At 38.7% G+C, this 16,706-nt stretch overlaps 1 pseudogene; it reads left to right on the top strand.

The window, feature by feature from the left end:
- Nucleotides 1-3,073: 3,073 nt before the first annotated feature.
- On the top strand, nucleotides 3,074-4,875 carry LOC140845642 (leucine-rich repeat-containing G-protein coupled receptor 6 pseudogene; annotated as a pseudogene).
- Nucleotides 4,876-16,706: the final 11,831 nt, after the last annotated feature.

Genomic DNA, 16,706 nt, shown 5'->3' with positions numbered 1-16,706 from the left:
GGCATGACCGAGCTTCATTTGAAAAATGAAAACTTTCAAAATCAATTGCTATTAGTTATTGGATGTCATAGTGAAATTCTAACCAGATGGAAAAATTTCTTCAGAGTGTTATCTACTTAGTAGAGGAATTTCATAAGTTCATTTAAATTCTGTCTGCTATCCATTAACATACTATTCATAACCTGTATTATTTCCTAACTAATATCTAGCTGTAGTGTTTTTTTTTTATATGATATAAAGCACAGTATATGATTTTCTCTTTTTAGGGGGGAGCAGAACATAACATTCCAGTTGTCATTTCAAAAATCTCCAAGGAGCAAAGAGGTAAAGTGTTAAGAGAATTATATAGAAGCCATTCCTTTGTAAATCATGATTATTGAAAAATAAGATGAACTTTAAGAATGATACATTAGCATATGGCCGACTAGCTCCAGGGTCCCCTAGACCAGGCAGTAAGTGGCCGAGTCTGATTCCTTAATCTGTGCCCTTTATTACTCCAGGGGGAGGCTTTTCTCACAGGAAAGCAACAAGGAAAAATAAAGAGCATGTGACTGTGAGTGAACTAGGAACTGCATAACTTTCCAATTGTTTCATTAAAACAACATGTAGACAAATGTAATGATAACAAGTCATGTCAAATATAGGCAACTGCAAATATATATTTTTTTCAGTTTTTATATGCAACTTAACTCAGCCTATCTCATGAAATTTCACTAGGGAATAACTGCAGATGCAAACAACTGTTGCACTGACTGAAGTCAGTAAGACAAATAATGTTTTAAAAAGTTCTTGTAGCTGCTTCCATAGGTTTTGGATTGAAGGTCTAGTTCTCAACCTCTTCACAGACACCTTAAAGTCATATGTACATGGGAAAATTTATCCATTCATCCAGAAGAGTGACTGATTTTTGGCAACTGTTAGATCTGAAACCATAGAATTTAAATAGAAACGTCTCAGCATGTATGTTAATATCAATGCTGAATCATGTGATTGTTTTTGTTCCATTACTTGTTCTTTTAAGATGTGATTTGTATAAAGCATTTAATTTTCTGGACCAGTTTTGACTTTATTTAGTTAAAAAAACTTTTACCTGTGTGAATAAAGTAGCCCATACATAATCAGTTGTCCTTGTCATTATAGCGGAACTTTCAGGACTGCTTTTTATTGGAGACGTGATTCTACAGGTATGTAATTTATCATTTTTCTCTATGTGCAAGCAAAACATAAGGCCAATTCACAATATGCCATGTTAAGCTTTGCTTTTCTTTCACTGCAGATAAATGGAATTAATGTGAGAAAATGCAGACATAAAGAAATGGTGAGTTCTCTTTACTTTTCTCTAATATCACAATTTTTCCCATATGCAAACAAGGTTGCATTGATAAAAATTGTTCATTTTATTAATTAAGAAATTAGGACATTGCTCAAGTATGCTATCAGATTTTCAAATGATCTTAATTTTTTTTAATGTTAGAAACAGATCCATAGCACCACCCAGGATGAAATGTAATTCAAATAAATACCTACAGAGGTCACCTACTATGATTTTTCAGTTTTTCTGTTAATCCCTACCCGTTAATATCCAAGTATATGTCTAGGTAAAAACTATGTCTGAATCATTACAAATATTTAAAACCTTATAAATGGTAACATTTATATACGTAAAATCTCAGTAGCAAGGACATTTGGAAGAGCATGTAAAGACTGTGTGCGTGCGTGTGTGTGTGTGCGCACGCGTGCACGCACGAGACAGAGAGACAGAATTCAGAGGAGCTTGATTTCTAAATTTTGTTTTGGCACTAGGCAGAATTTTACCAGTTTTTAGTGTGGCATTTGCTTGGATGTCAGTAAATGTGCAGATCTGAAGCCCCAGCCTCAGATATGTTAATTTAATCAGTTTACTTGAGCCCAGGAATTTTTAACAACCACTCCACGTGGCTTCTTTGTAGGTAACCTCTAAACTGCACTCTGGGAGAAACTGGAAAGTTGAGGAGCTTCCACTGGGGATGGTGAGATGATGGAAGAAATAGCACAGAAAGGAACAGAACCGTGATTAGTGTTTTGGGAAACATTTGTTATGGTTGATTAACCCCACTGAATTTCTGTATCAGCTTACATAGGAAGGGATAGAGAAGTTACATTTAATAGTTTATATTCAAGGGTCAGACAAGGTGAAAAATACTGTAAACCTTTTGCCTATCGCAACTCTAGTTTATTTGGTTTTTGAATACATTACTCCTCTGTTAAGAGCTATTTGTAGAAAACTTCTGATATGTTTCCACATTTCAAACCTCAAAGAGGCAATCTCAAGTGTCTATAAAAAGTCCTATTCCACAGGTAGTGACAAGAGAGGGTTCTCTGTTGTGAGCCCTCAGAATAACTAATCAAGGTTTGTTACTATTGATGACCTGTCTTTGCTTATCAAGAATCTTACTTAGGCCACCCTATTGCCACTCTGGTGAACATGATATAAAAAATAAGAATTTCAGGTCTCAAGATTGCTACATATATGTACCAAGAAAAGTCATACTTTTGAACAGGTTTCTAGAGAAATGAACAAACAGAAGGACACAGAGCTCCCTGTTCAGCAGACTTGCGTAGATTTGAAATAGAGCCCTGAAAGCAAAGATATTTTAAATTAAGAGTTTTTTTTTTCAAAAGTACAAAGTAATTTTAAGCTCATTATACAGGGAGCAAAACAGTGCATTGTCTTTTAAAGCCACGTGCTGTTAGATGGGTTCAGGTTTGCAGCTGGCCCTTCAAAGGCAGGCAGCATGCTCAGACAAACTGTGATGAAGTTTTGATTAAACAGATCAGTGTGGCATCAAAGATTTGAATGTGCAAATAATGACACTTCTTAATGGTGTTCATCCTGATTCAAAGGAATTTAGGATCGTATGGCAAATAATGTGTAGCCCTTCACGGTAAATTTATTTTTCTGACAGGCTTAATGTTATCAACTTTCAAACATAGGTACTGATATTCTTATTTAGTTCCAACATTTAATTTTCCGATGCTTTAGTCCTCACTGCTAATAATCTAAACAAATAGACTTACTTCCACCTCAGTAGGACCGAGATATTAATTAAGAGTTCAACTTTGACTCACATGGGCAGAAAAAGGCACAAGCTAAGAGGATGTGGGTGACCTTAGAGCATGCTGACTTCCCACAGTCCTTATTCCAAGTCAGTGATTCCCATAGAGCTGTAAATTCAAAAACAATTGGGTACGTGTGACAGAATGTTGATTGTGCATGTAACTTTTCCGTTATTCACCTACACTATTCATTGACAGTGTTAGAAATTATGCATTTGGCCTGATCAGCTTCACTCACAGGATGCCTGCAATGGTATAGTTATAATGTCCATGTTGGAGTTACAAGGTTTGATCTATGTAGAAGGGGGAACCCATGCTGTCCACTGTGGGCACTCTGTAGAATTATTAATGGGGTTCTCAGCCAAAAGCCTAGAATTAGATGATCACAGCCTTTGTGTCTATCAGTTTCTCATATTAACAGTCTGAGTGTGCAGTCAGCCAGTGCTGGGCTTCACCCACCCCACCCAGAGCATTCTTCTCACCAGAGGCTTGCTATGGAAGAGATACTCCCAAAGTTTCCTTATTGAAAAAGACTAGAACAGTGTTGTTTTTCATGTGACATGGTGGGGGACACAGCAGGATAATGAGTGTAGATGGCTCACCAGCTCAGAAACAATTGTATACAAATCCTAGCTCAACCACTCACTAACATGATAATTTCAGGCAAAAGAACTAAACCTCTTCTTTCACCACCAAGACCAGGGCCCCAAGCTACTTTCCTGTCCCCCCTCTCAGATGACCTGGACCTGGACGAGCTCCAGCTAGGGATGGAGGATGCAAAGCCAAAGCCTAGTGTCCAGGGTAGCCCTACTCCAGGCTCCTTCAAGCCCTGTGAGCACCTCTTTGAGAGCTGGGGCATCCGCCTGGCTGTGTGGGCCATCATGCTGCTCTCTGTGCTCTGTAACGGGCTGGTGCTGCTGAGTGTGTTTGCCAGTGGGCCTGGCCCCCTGGCCCCCGTCAAATTCGTGGTGGGTGCAATTCCAGGGACCAGCACCTTGACTGGCATTTCCTGTGGCCTCCTAGCCTCGGTGGACACCTTGACCTTCGGCCAATAAAGTTTGCGGAGTACGGAGCCCGCTGGGAGGTGGGGCTGGGCTGCCAGGCCATGGGCTTCCTGGCCATCCTGGGGTCCGAGGCCTCCGTCCTGCTGCTCACCCTGGCTGCGGTGCAGTGCAGCATCTCCATCACCTGCGTCCAGGCCTACAGGAAGGACCCCTCCCTGGGCAGCGTTCAAGCAGGGGCCCTGGGCTGCCTGACACTGGCAGGGCTGGCGGCGGCCCTGTCCCCCACCTCAGTGGGAGAATACAGGGCCTCCCTGCTCTGCCTACCCTATGCCTCACCGAGGGCCGGCCAGCAGCCCTGGGCTTTGCAGTGGCCCTGGTGATGATGAACTCCCTCTGCTTCCTGGTAGTGGCTGGTGCCTACATCAAACTCTACTCTGACCTGCCGAGGGGCGACTTTGAGGCTGTGTGGGACTGTGCCATGGTGAGGCATGTGGCCTGGCTCATCTTCGCCGACGGGCTCCTCTACTGTCCCGTGGCCTTCCTCAACTTCTCCTCCATGCTGGGCCTCTTTCCCGTCATCCCTGAGGCTGTCAAGTCTGTTCTGCTCATAGTACTGCCCCTGCCTGCCTGTCTCAACCATCTGCTCTACCTGCTCTTCAACCCCCACTTCCGGGATGACCTTACGGTGGCTCTGGTCCTAGTCAAGCTGAGCAGGTTTCTTCAGGAGCCATCTGGGGTGTTGCTGGTTGGTGACGCTGCTGAACAAGTTTGGTGACTGTTCTAAGCACACTGGTTTGACCCTGTTCCCATGGCCCCCTCCGTCCCCACCACCCGGAGTAGGTAGCATGCAAGGAGGAGGCTTGTACACTTTGCTGCAGGCACTGAGGGAACTGAGTTGGCTCTGACAGCCCCAGAATCTTCTGAGGAACTAAAGGAAACCGGGTGAGCCTCGGAAATCTGCTCAGCCCACGGTGGGGGTTGCTTGGCTGCTTTCCTGTACCTTTTTTAACCAAAATAAAGATGTCCCTCTTCTTGCCATAAAAAAAAAATTCAGTAGACACTAGAGAAGAGGAATACAAAGAAGCTGAGGCACAGAGATAAAAAAGGATCTCTAAGAATGAAAGAATACTGAGAGAACAGTGCGACCTATCCAAAAGGAACAATATTTGCATTATAGGGGTACCAGAGGAAAGAGAGAAGAGGATAGAAAGTGTCTTTGAAGAGGTAACTGGTGAAAACTTCCCCAATCTGGGGAAGGAGATAGTCTCTCAGGCCATGGAGGTGCACAGATCTCCCAGCACAAGGGAACAAAGGAAGATAACACCAAGACATATAGTAAATAAAATGGCAAAGATCAAGGATAAGGACAGACTTTTAAAGCAGCCAGAGAGAGAAATAAGATCACATACAAAGGAAAGCCCATCAGGATAACATCACACTTCTCAGCAGAAACCTTACAGGCCAGAAGGGAGTGGCATGATGTATTGATGTATTTAATGCAATGAAGCAGAATGGCCTGGAACCAAGATTACATTATCTGGCAAGATTATCATTTAAATTTGAAGGAGGGATTAAACAATTTCCAGATAAGCAAAAGCTGAGAGAATTCACCTCCCACAAACCATCTCAACACACTGTTTTGGAGAGACTACTATAGATGGAAGTGTTCTTACGGTTTAATAGCTGTCACCAGAGGTAATAAAACCACCGTAAAGAAAGTAGAACAGCTAACTACTAAGCATGTGTAAAATTAAATATTCCCAAAGTCAATCAAGGGATAGACAAAGAGTACAGAATATAATACCTAATATATAAAGAATGGAGGAGAAAGAAAAAGGATGAGAAAAAGAAAAGAACCCTTAGATTGTGTTTGTAATGGCATATTAAGTGAGTTAAGTTAGACTCTTAGATAGTAAGGGTGATAACCTTGAACCTTTGGTAACGATGAATCTAAAGCCTGCAATGACAATAAGTGCATACCTATCAATAATCACCCTAAAAGTAAATGGACTGAATGCACCAATCAAAAGACATAGAGTCACTGAGTGGATAAAAAAGCAAGACACATCTACATGCTGCCTACAAGAGACTCACTTTAAACCCAAAGACATAAACAGACTAAAGGTGAAGGGATGAAAAATAATATTTCATGCAATGAATAGAGAGAAAAAAGCATGAGTTGCATTACTTGTATCAGACAAAATTGACTTCAAAACAAAGGAAGTCACAAGAGGCAAAGGAGGACATCACATAATGATAAAGGGGTTAATCCAGCAAGAAGATATAACCATTATAAATATCTATGCTCCCAACACAGGAACAACTACATATGTGAAACAAATACTCACTGGATTAAAAGGGGAAATAGAATGCAATGCATTCATTCTAGGAGACTTCAACACTCCCTTCACTCTGAAGGACAGATCAACCAGACAGAAAATAAGTAAAGACAGAAAGGCACTGAACAACACAGTAGAACAAATGACCTAACAGACATCTACAGAACCCTACACCCAAAAGCAGCAGAGTAGACATTCTTCTCAAGTGCACATGGAACATTTTCAAGAATAGATCATATACTAGGCCACAAAAAGAGCCTTAGTAAATTCAAAAAGATTGAAATTGTATCAACCAGTTTCTCTGACCACAAAGATATGAAACTAGAAATAAATTAGGCAAAGAAAATGAAAAATCCCACAAACACATGGAGGCTTCACAACATGCTCCTAAATAACCAACGGATCAATGACCAAATAAAAACAGAGATCAAGCAATATATGGAGACAAATGACAACAATAATTCAACACTGCAAAATCTGTGGAGCACAGCCAAAGCCATACTAACAGGAAAGTATATTGCAATACAGGCCTACCTCAAGAAAGAAGAACAATCCCATACAAGCCGTCTAAACTCACAATTAATGAAACTAGAAAAAGAAGAACAAATGAGGCCCAAAGTCAGTAGGAGGAGGGGCCAAATAAAGATTAGAGCAGAAATAAGTAAAATCGAGAAGAATAAAACAATATGAAGAATCAATGAAAGCAAGAGCTGGTTCTTTGAGAACATAAACAAAATAGATAAACCCCTAGCCAGACTTATCAAGAAAAAAAGAGAGTCCACACACATAAACAGAATCAGAAGTGAGAAACGTAAAATCACTATGGACACCACAGAAATACAAAGAATTATTAGAGATTACTATGAAAAATTATATGCTAACAGACCAGATAACCTAGTAGAAATGGACAACTTTCTACAAAAATACAACCTTCCAAGGCTGACCAAGGCAGAAACAGAAAATCTAAACAGACCAATTACCAGCAACGAAATTGAACTGGTAATCAAAAGACCACCTAGGAACAAAATTCCTCTACCAGATGGCTTTACCACTGAATTTTATAAAACATGTAGTGAAGACCTAATACCCATCCTCCTTAAAGTATTCTAAAAAGTAGAAGAGGAGGGAATACTTCCTAACTCATTCTAGGAGGCCAGCATCACTCTAATACCAAAACCAGGCAAAGACACCACAAAAAAAGAAAATTACAGCCCAATATCCCTGATGAACATAGTTGCAAATTTACTCAACAAGAGTAGCAATCCAAATTCAAAAATACATCAAAAATATCATCTATCATGATTAAGTAGGATTTATTCCAGGGATGGAACGATGGTACAATATTTGAAAATCCATCAACATCATCCACCACATAAATAAAAAGAAGGATAAAAACCACACGATCATCTCCATAGATACTGAAAAAGCATTTGACAAAATTTAACATCCATTCATGATAAAAACTCTCAGTCAAATGGGTATAGAGGCCTAGTGCCTCAACATAATAAAGGCCATATATGACAAACCCACAGCCAGCATTATACTTAACAATAAGAAGCTGAAAGCTTTTCCTTCAAGTTTGGGAACAAGACAAGTATTGCCACTTTCCCCACTTCCATTCAACACAGAACTGGAAGTACTAGCCACGGCAATCAGACAGCACAAAGAAATAAAAGGCCTCCAGATTGGCAAGGAACAAGTTCAACTTTCCCTGTTTTCAGATGACATGATATTGTACATGAAAAAACCTAAAGAATCCACTCCAAAACTACTAGATGTAATATCTGAATTCAGAAAAGTTACAGGATACAAAATTAATACACAGAAATCTGTTGCATTCCTATACACTAACAATGAACTAGCAGAGAGAGTAATCAGAAAAACAATTCCATTCACAATTGTATCAGAAATAATAAAATACCTAGGAATAAACCTAACCAAGGAAGTGAAAGACCTATACTCTGGAAACTACAAGACACTCATGAGAGAAATTAAAGACAATACCAATAAATGGAAACACATCCCATGCTCATGGGTAGGAAGGATTAATATTGTCACTGTGGCCATCCTGCTTTAAGCTATCTATACATTCAATGCAATTCCTATCAAAATTCCAACAGCATTCTTCAACGAACTAGAGCATTCATCCTAAAATTCATATGGAACCACAAAAGACCCTGAATAGCCAAAGCAATCCTGAGAAGGAGGAATAAAGCAGGGGGAATTATGCTCCCTAACTTCAAGATCTACTACAAAGCTCCAGTAATCAAGACAATTTGGTACTGGCACAAGAGCAGACCCATAGACCCATAGAACAGACTAGAGCTCTGATGTAAACCCAACCATATATAGTCAATTAATATATGATAAAGGAGCCATGGACATACAATGGGGAAATGACAGCCTCTTCAACAGCTGATGTTGGCAAAACTGGACAGCTACATGCAAGAAAATGAAACAGCTACATGCAAGAGAACAGCTGGTGTTGGCAAAACTGGACAGCTACATGCAAGAGAATGAAACTGGATTAACCCCATACACAAAAGTAAACACGAAATGGATTAAAGACTTGAATGTAAGTCATGAAACCATAGAAGACAACATAGGCAAACATCTCCTGAATATAAGCATGAGTAACCTCTTCCTGAACCTTGAGCAAGGGAAACAAAAGCAGAAATGAACTCATGGGACTACATCACACTGAAAAGTTTCTGTATGGCAAAGGACAACATCAACAGAACATAAAGGCATCCTACAATACGGGAGAATATATTTGTAAATGACATATCCGATAAGGGGTTAACATCCAAAATATATAAAGAAATTAGATACCTCAACACCCAAAAAGCAAATAATCCTATCCACAAATGGGCAGTGGATATGAAGAGACAGTTCTCCAAAGAAGAAATTCAGATGGCCAACAGGCACAAGAAAAGATGCTCCACATCACTAATTATCAGGGAAATGAAAATTGAAACCACAATGAGATATCACCTCACATCAGTTAGGATGGTCAACATCAAAAAGACTAGGAACAACAAGTGTTTGCAAGGATGCAGAGAAAGGGAAACCCTCTTACACTGCTGGTGGGAATATAAACTAGTACAACCATTGTGGAAAGCAGTATGGAGGTTCCTCAAAAAAACTATAAATGGAAATACAATTTGACCTAGGAATTCCACTCCTAGGAATTTACCCATAGAAAACAACTTCTCAGATTCAAAAAGACATATGCACCCCTTTGTTTATTGCAGCACTATTTACAATAGCCAAGATAGGGAAACAACCTAAGTGTCCATCAGTAGATGAATGGATAAAGATGATGTGGTTCATATACATAATAGAATACTACTCAGCCATAGGAAAGAAAAAAATCCTACCATTTGCAACAACATGGATGGAGCTAGAAGGTATCATGCTCAGTGAAATAGGTCAGGCAGAGAAAGACAAATACCAAATGATTTCCCTCATTTGTGGAGTATAACAATGAAGCAAAACTGAAGGAGCAAAATAGCAGCAGACTCACAGACTCCAAATGGGTCTAGGAGTTATCAAAGGAGAGGGGTGGAGGAGAGCCGGTGGGGAGGTAGTGAGAAGGGAATTGTAGGGTATCATGATTAGTGCACACGGTGTGTGGTGTCACAGGGTAGACAGTACAGCACAGAGAAGACAAGTAGGGACTCTGTGGCATCTTACTACCCTGATGGACAGTGACTGCATTGGGGTATGGGGTGGGACTTGATAATAAGGGTGAATGCAGTAACCACACTGTTTTTCTTGTGAAACCTTCAGAAGAGTGCACGTCAATGATACCTTAAAAAAGAAAGAATAAGCTGGGACTTCTAGCAGACTAAGGTAAAAAAAAATAAGGAACTTGGAACATTCTGGCCCTTTAACTGATGTTGAAACATTTGTAATTTTTCGTTTTTCCAGTTGCAATCTATATTATGTGCCTTAATCTACAAGCCATTAATAAATGGCAGTATTGATTTGTTTACTGTATGTGAGGTTGCACATCTTTGTTATCTGAGACCTGAAAGGCACTTTTTTGGATGGATTGTTGATAAAACTGGATACACTGAATTAAAATAAATGTCTAGTACTAACTACACCATTAAGTACCTATGATTTTGGCCAAAAATCAGTTCCCTCATCTTTAGAAGAGACAGAGGAAGCAGATAAAATGTGAGGCTGTCTTTCAGCTAGTGTTTCATGAATCCAACCTTCCCAGTCAGTCTTTACCACCACACCACTGAAATAAATCATCATTGGCAAACAGGATTTCACCGGACACTTCTACTAAGGTTACCTACTAAACATGAAGGGATCTCCTCTTCTCTTCTAAAGTCCTTCATGAATATACCCTACACTTGCATTTCCTTTATAGAAATGAAGTGTGTTACTTGAAATGTATTACTGGTGTGTGTGTGTATGTGTAAAGAGAATTATATATAAATAGAGAAATATCTATGTATATGAATGATTCTGTCCTAAAAGGTTCATTGAAAATTAGTGTAATCTTAAAGAAGAATGTGTGATTACATATTTAGAAAAGTGATATTGTTTAATTTTCAAATGTTTATGGATCTTCCCTATTTCTTTCTGTTTTTCATTTCTAATTTAATATTGACTTAGTCGAAGAATATATTTCACGTGATTCCAGATCTTTAAATTTCATTGAGGTTTATGTTACGGTTTATCCTGGAATATATCACATGTGTGTTTATAAAGAATATGGATATACTCTGTTATTTTGGGGTAGACAATGATTTTCAAGTCTCAGGTATGTAAAACTGGTTGATAGTACTATTTAGAACTTCTTTATTTCTACAGACTTTTAATTGTCATATCAATTATTATGATAGTAATATCTAAATCTCTGTCATTAAGAAAATATTTTTCTTTTAGTTCTGTTATTTGCTCCATTATATATTAGGTTTCTTTTGTTAAGTGTATATACATTTATAACTTAAATATTCATAAGATATGGACATTTTTATCATCATGAGATGTCTGTTTTTTCTCTCTATAACATTTCTTGGCTTAAAGTCTATTTTCTCTAATGTTAATATTGCTGCTCCACCTCTCTTATGGTTCCTATATCCAGTCTGACAATATCTACATTTGATTAAATTCTTCCACACAATCACGTTTAAAATATATATTGATGTGCTTGGATGTACATCTGACATTTTGTTGCTTCTTTTGTAGGGGGTTCATGTCTTTTTATTCTGTTTCTTTTAATTGCCTTACTTATGCTAATCAAGTATTTTTAATGTAGTATTTTAACACCTATGTTGATTTTTTTTAACTGTACACTTTTATTTTTGTTTTTATTTTTTAGAATTTGCTCTTGGGATTGAATTAGGCATCTTTAAATTAATACAGTCCACTTTAACTTTATACTGACTTAATTTTGGTATTATTTAGAAACTTTCCCTCATTTTAATATAGATCCATTTCAACCTCCTTTCTTTCCGCTCTTTCTGTCAGATATACATTACATATATGTTATAAATTGAAAAATACAGCATTATATTTATTGTTTAAGTAGTCATATTATTTCATAAGTTACTGAAAGAAGAAGGGTTTATAATTGCCAACATATTTACTATTTATGGTGCTTTTTAGTCTTTACTATGGAACCAGGTTTCTGTCTGATAGCATTTTTGTCCATATTGTAGGATTTCTTTGAATCTTTCATGGATGGAAGGTCTGTTGGTAGCCATGAATTCTCTCTCACTTCTTGCTTATCTGGGAAACGTTTTTTTGTTGTTGTTTTTTTTGTCCCCTCCCCTGCTCCCACCCCCTTCCTGGGAAAGTTTTTATTTTGTCTTTACTTTGAAGGATAGTTTTGTAGAAATGTTGTTTGACCTTTTTTACCTTTTTTGTTTGTATCTTTTAACACTTTGAATACGTCACTCCACAGTCATTTGACATCATTTCTGATATAAAGTTAGCTCCTAAGCATGCTGATGATTTTTAGTGAAAGTTTTGAGGCTTTTAATATTTTTTCTTATATTTGTCTTTCAGAAGTTTGACTTATGATGTATCTGGGCATAAATCTCTTTGTGTTTATTCTATTTAAGATTGTTGAATTTCTTGAATAATAGGTTAATGTTTTCTTTGAATTTTTTTAAGTTTTCAGCCTTTATTTCCTAGAATAATGTCATCCCTTTCTCTTCTGTCCTTCTTGAACTTTCACCACTTATGTCACTACGCTAATCATTGTCACACAGGCCTCCATATCCTTTTAATTTTCTTCAATAATAATTTTTTTGATAAATTCTATTCATCTATGAGTCTATTTCTTTCTTATTAATTCTGTTTTCAGTTCTTCTCAACTTTTCAAATTCCATCTGGCTCTTTCATTCTAATTTAAATTTCTCTATGGAGGTTACCTATTTGTTGAGATACTGCCATATTTTCCTTAAGAAAGAATTTGAACATATTATAATAGCTTCTTAATTTTTTGTTAACTAAATATATCAACAACTTTGTTCATTCAGAGTCAGTTTCAGTGGACTGCTCCCTGACTGGAATGGGCCATATTTTCCTTTGTGTGTGTGTATGTGTGTGTGTGTGTCTTATAATTTTTGGTTGATAATTAGACACTTTAGATAATTCATTTTATCAGCTCTGGATTTTTTTTTTCTGACGGTTTATTTGTTTTATTTTTTTCCAATATGCCTGGCTGCAGAATCTGTCTGCCCTATGCTGAGCAGTCACTGATATCTTTGTTCAGTTATTTCCTTAATTCTTATTTTTATTTTTTGCCTCACTTCTAAGGGATAACTTCTATATCTTTGTATCTTAATGGCTAGCGAATGATTTGGGAAGAGATTGTGTGAAGACGTCTCAAACCCATAGGCTTCCACTATACCCTGATTATTCTGTTTAGGTTGGAAAAATAGTCGAAATTCAGCCTCCTCTCAAGTTCCCTAGGCTTTTCTTCCACTTCATTTTGGTGGGTCTTCCTTGTCCACAGTTTCCCAGTTAGCCAGGGATGTATGGAGAGCTGATTTAACTATCTCCTTTCCAGGGTCAATCTGTTAAATCTGTCAATTTGACAATTTCCTCAACAGATATCACGATGTCATACTGGCAAACTATGACATCCACCCATTTGTATTTTACCAAGTTTGCTAGTTTAGCTGTCAATGCCAGAAGTTATGCTACCAGCCCCAGTTGATTCTAAGCTTCTGGTATCAAAGATACTGGGTTTAATTTCCAGGCCTACCTGACTAAGGTAATTATTTTCACTGATCACTGAGGATGGAGTTGGAGGATGGAAGCACTGAGGCAGCAATCCCACAGATGCCCAAAATTCTAGCAGGCTTTGAAGAATACCATTTTTCAGTTTTTTATCTGTCTTCAATCTCTAGAGACCTGAAATGGTTGTTTTTGACAACCGTTTCCAGTTTTAGACTTGTTTGATCTAATTATCACTTGTTAACCTTTTCAAAAATCAGTAGTATTAAATGTTTTTTTGTATCATGCACAATTTTGGTAGATGTTATGGTAAAAAATAAAACTTGAAATTTGAGGTATTAAAGCTAAATAAACTATTCACAAAAACATAAGGCTGATTTTGAGAACCTAAAAGGCATGTAGTATATGTACGCTATACCTGGGCCTGAAGAGGCATGAGAAGGACACTTTATACGCATAAGGATGCCTGACAAAGACGTGCTTTGGCAGCCGGTCTTGGTGAACCCTTAGCAGCCTCTGCCAGGACAGGGCTGGGAAATATACACAATCACCTGGTATACTTTCTGCCCTCTTTTCTTTTATTAGTTTCTCTCACAGAACAAAGCAAGAGGGCAAGAGAGTATGTTCATGGAGTAAGTCAGCCTTCCAGTCACAGAACATACTGCAGAAGGATGGAAATTAGGCCTTATCAGGGAAACTGTAGATATACAGCATACTTTTTAAGCAGCTTCCTATCTGACTGGTTTCCATCTAGCATGATAATCAATTTTTTGGAAAATTTATTAGAAGAAAGGCATAAAATAAATGACTATGGTATTCCATTTTACACCATACTAAATGTATTTCTTTTACTTTTGGGCTACCTTTAAATTTCTAAAGCACAAATGAAAACATAATGGGCATTGTAGAAAGTTTACAATGGAAATAAACGCTTAATATTGTATTTTGAAATCATCACATAGAGCTTTGTGCCTTTTAGTAGTTTTAGTAGAATCGGAAAGACAGAGGGATTAATTTAAACTTTGTATTATATGCATGTTTCAATTCTCTATTATGCAGATTCTTTATTACTGAGCTCTAATGAGAGCACTACGGTGCTCTCACTAATAACACTCCAATAAACATCATGGCTCATACAAATTGTTCAGTGTTTCAGATATGAATTTAAATGTATTTTAGAAATGGATTTTTATTTTCACATATGAATATTATCAGTTCTTTTGATAGTAATAGTAAAACTGGGTCCCAAAAAGGATGTTGCAGTCTTACAATTCAGGAGGGTCTCTCTCTGCCTTCATCTCGCGACCAGTATAAGACACATGGCTCACAGTGGGCAGTTCCTTGGGCGGTTGACATTGACTAAACTCCCATTTATCTTTTTCTTTTCATGGGCCCTGGAATTAACCCTTTCCTACTTGAACTGTAGTGACTCATACTCATCAGCCTCCCTTCTAGGTATGTCTGTAGAAATGTAGTATGGTTGTATTAGTTTTCTATTGCTGCCATAGGAAATTGATGCAAAGTTAGCTGCTTAAATATACAGATATATTATCTCACATTTCTGGAGGTGAGCAGTCTCACATGGTCTCATTGACTAAAGCTCAGGAAGAGAATTTGTTTCCTTCTCCAACTTTTCCAAGGTGTAGGCGGAGGACAGTTCCTGCAGTCAAAGATCCGAGATCCCCTGCTCCTTGCTAGCTGTCCAGATTGCTGTATTACTTGTCTGTCTTCCTACATATTCAAAACTCGGAATGGTGGCTTGAGGCCCCTCTCATGCTTTGAATCTCTGTTCTTTCTTGTGCTACATTATTCTGATGGGCTCTTCAGCCTCCATTTGCCACTGTGAAGGATGTATGTGATTAGATTGAGGCCACCTAGATAATCCAGGATAATGTGTGCTCTGAGGCATGAATAATTGTTTTCCTGATTTCTCTCTCTGCTAGTTCATTTTTAGTGTATAGGAATGCCACAGATTTCTTTCTATTAATTTTATATCCTGCAACTTTGCTCAATTCCAATATTAGGTCTAGTTTTGTGGGGAGGAGGCTTTCACCATCCTGAAGTTTCACGCTGCTCTTGCCCCCATACACAGCTTTTCTGTATGGACTAGTCTACCTTCTGCCAATTTCCCAACTCAGCCACACACACACACACACACACACCGCCGCCCAATACTCCTCTCAAGCATCAGCCGAAATGAGCCTTGTCTGGGCCCAGCACATACACTCTCCACACCCTTGGTCTCTGAGTGCCCTGCCCTGTGATGTCATCTGGGCGGGGCACTTGTGTTGCCTGGAGTTATTGTGTGCTAACTGCTGACAGGGGTCTGGGCTGTTGTGGCCCCTAGGTTGGCTTATACAGCACTAGTGCTGTGGAGCGGACGGCAGCAGGGGAGCTGAGGTCTCCTGAAGCCCGAGGCTTTGTTATGATGGAGAGGATATTTGGATCCCAGGGCCTGAAGTGTTGGCCATCTTTGCGCTCCTTCAGAAACCATTCCACTAACACAGAGGTTGACTGCTGGGGAGTCAACTTTCAGGCCCAGTACCATATCCGAAGCAAAGATGTCAGAAAGATCCACATGGCTGCCAGTAAGGGCAAAGTAGCCAGAGTGCAGCAGATTCTGTTTATGGGGAAAAATGGCTTGAATGACACGGACAAGAAGAATAGGTAAGAGGGGCCGGGAGGCCAGAGGCGGTCTGGGAGGAGGTGGGTGGACCTGGGAAAGCGCTCACCTTCCAGGCTCACCTGGGGAGCCGTGCCTCCTGGCACCAAGGCCCCACAGGACCTGGGTCCCGGAAGCCTGACAAAGGGTACCTGGTGCCCATGCCCACAGTATGAGAAGAAGAGACAAAAACAAGCGATTTCAGACTAACTCATAATTATTACAGAGCACTTATGGACAGTTTGGCAGTCATTTAACTAAACATCACTAATAGGAAAACGGAGTATAGATAGCATTTTATTTTTAATGTATACATTTTCATACCATAATATTAGATATTACAGAAAAGTGCATAATGAAATAAAAGTGCCTAACAATACTGCCTAAAAGCAC

Source organism: Manis javanica, chromosome 2, assembly GCF_040802235.1.
Source record: "Manis javanica isolate MJ-LG chromosome 2, MJ_LKY, whole genome shotgun sequence".
In the NCBI taxonomy this organism is placed as follows: Eukaryota; Metazoa; Chordata; class Mammalia; order Pholidota; family Manidae; genus Manis; species Manis javanica.
This window is presented reverse-complemented; position numbering and strand designations above follow the sequence as displayed.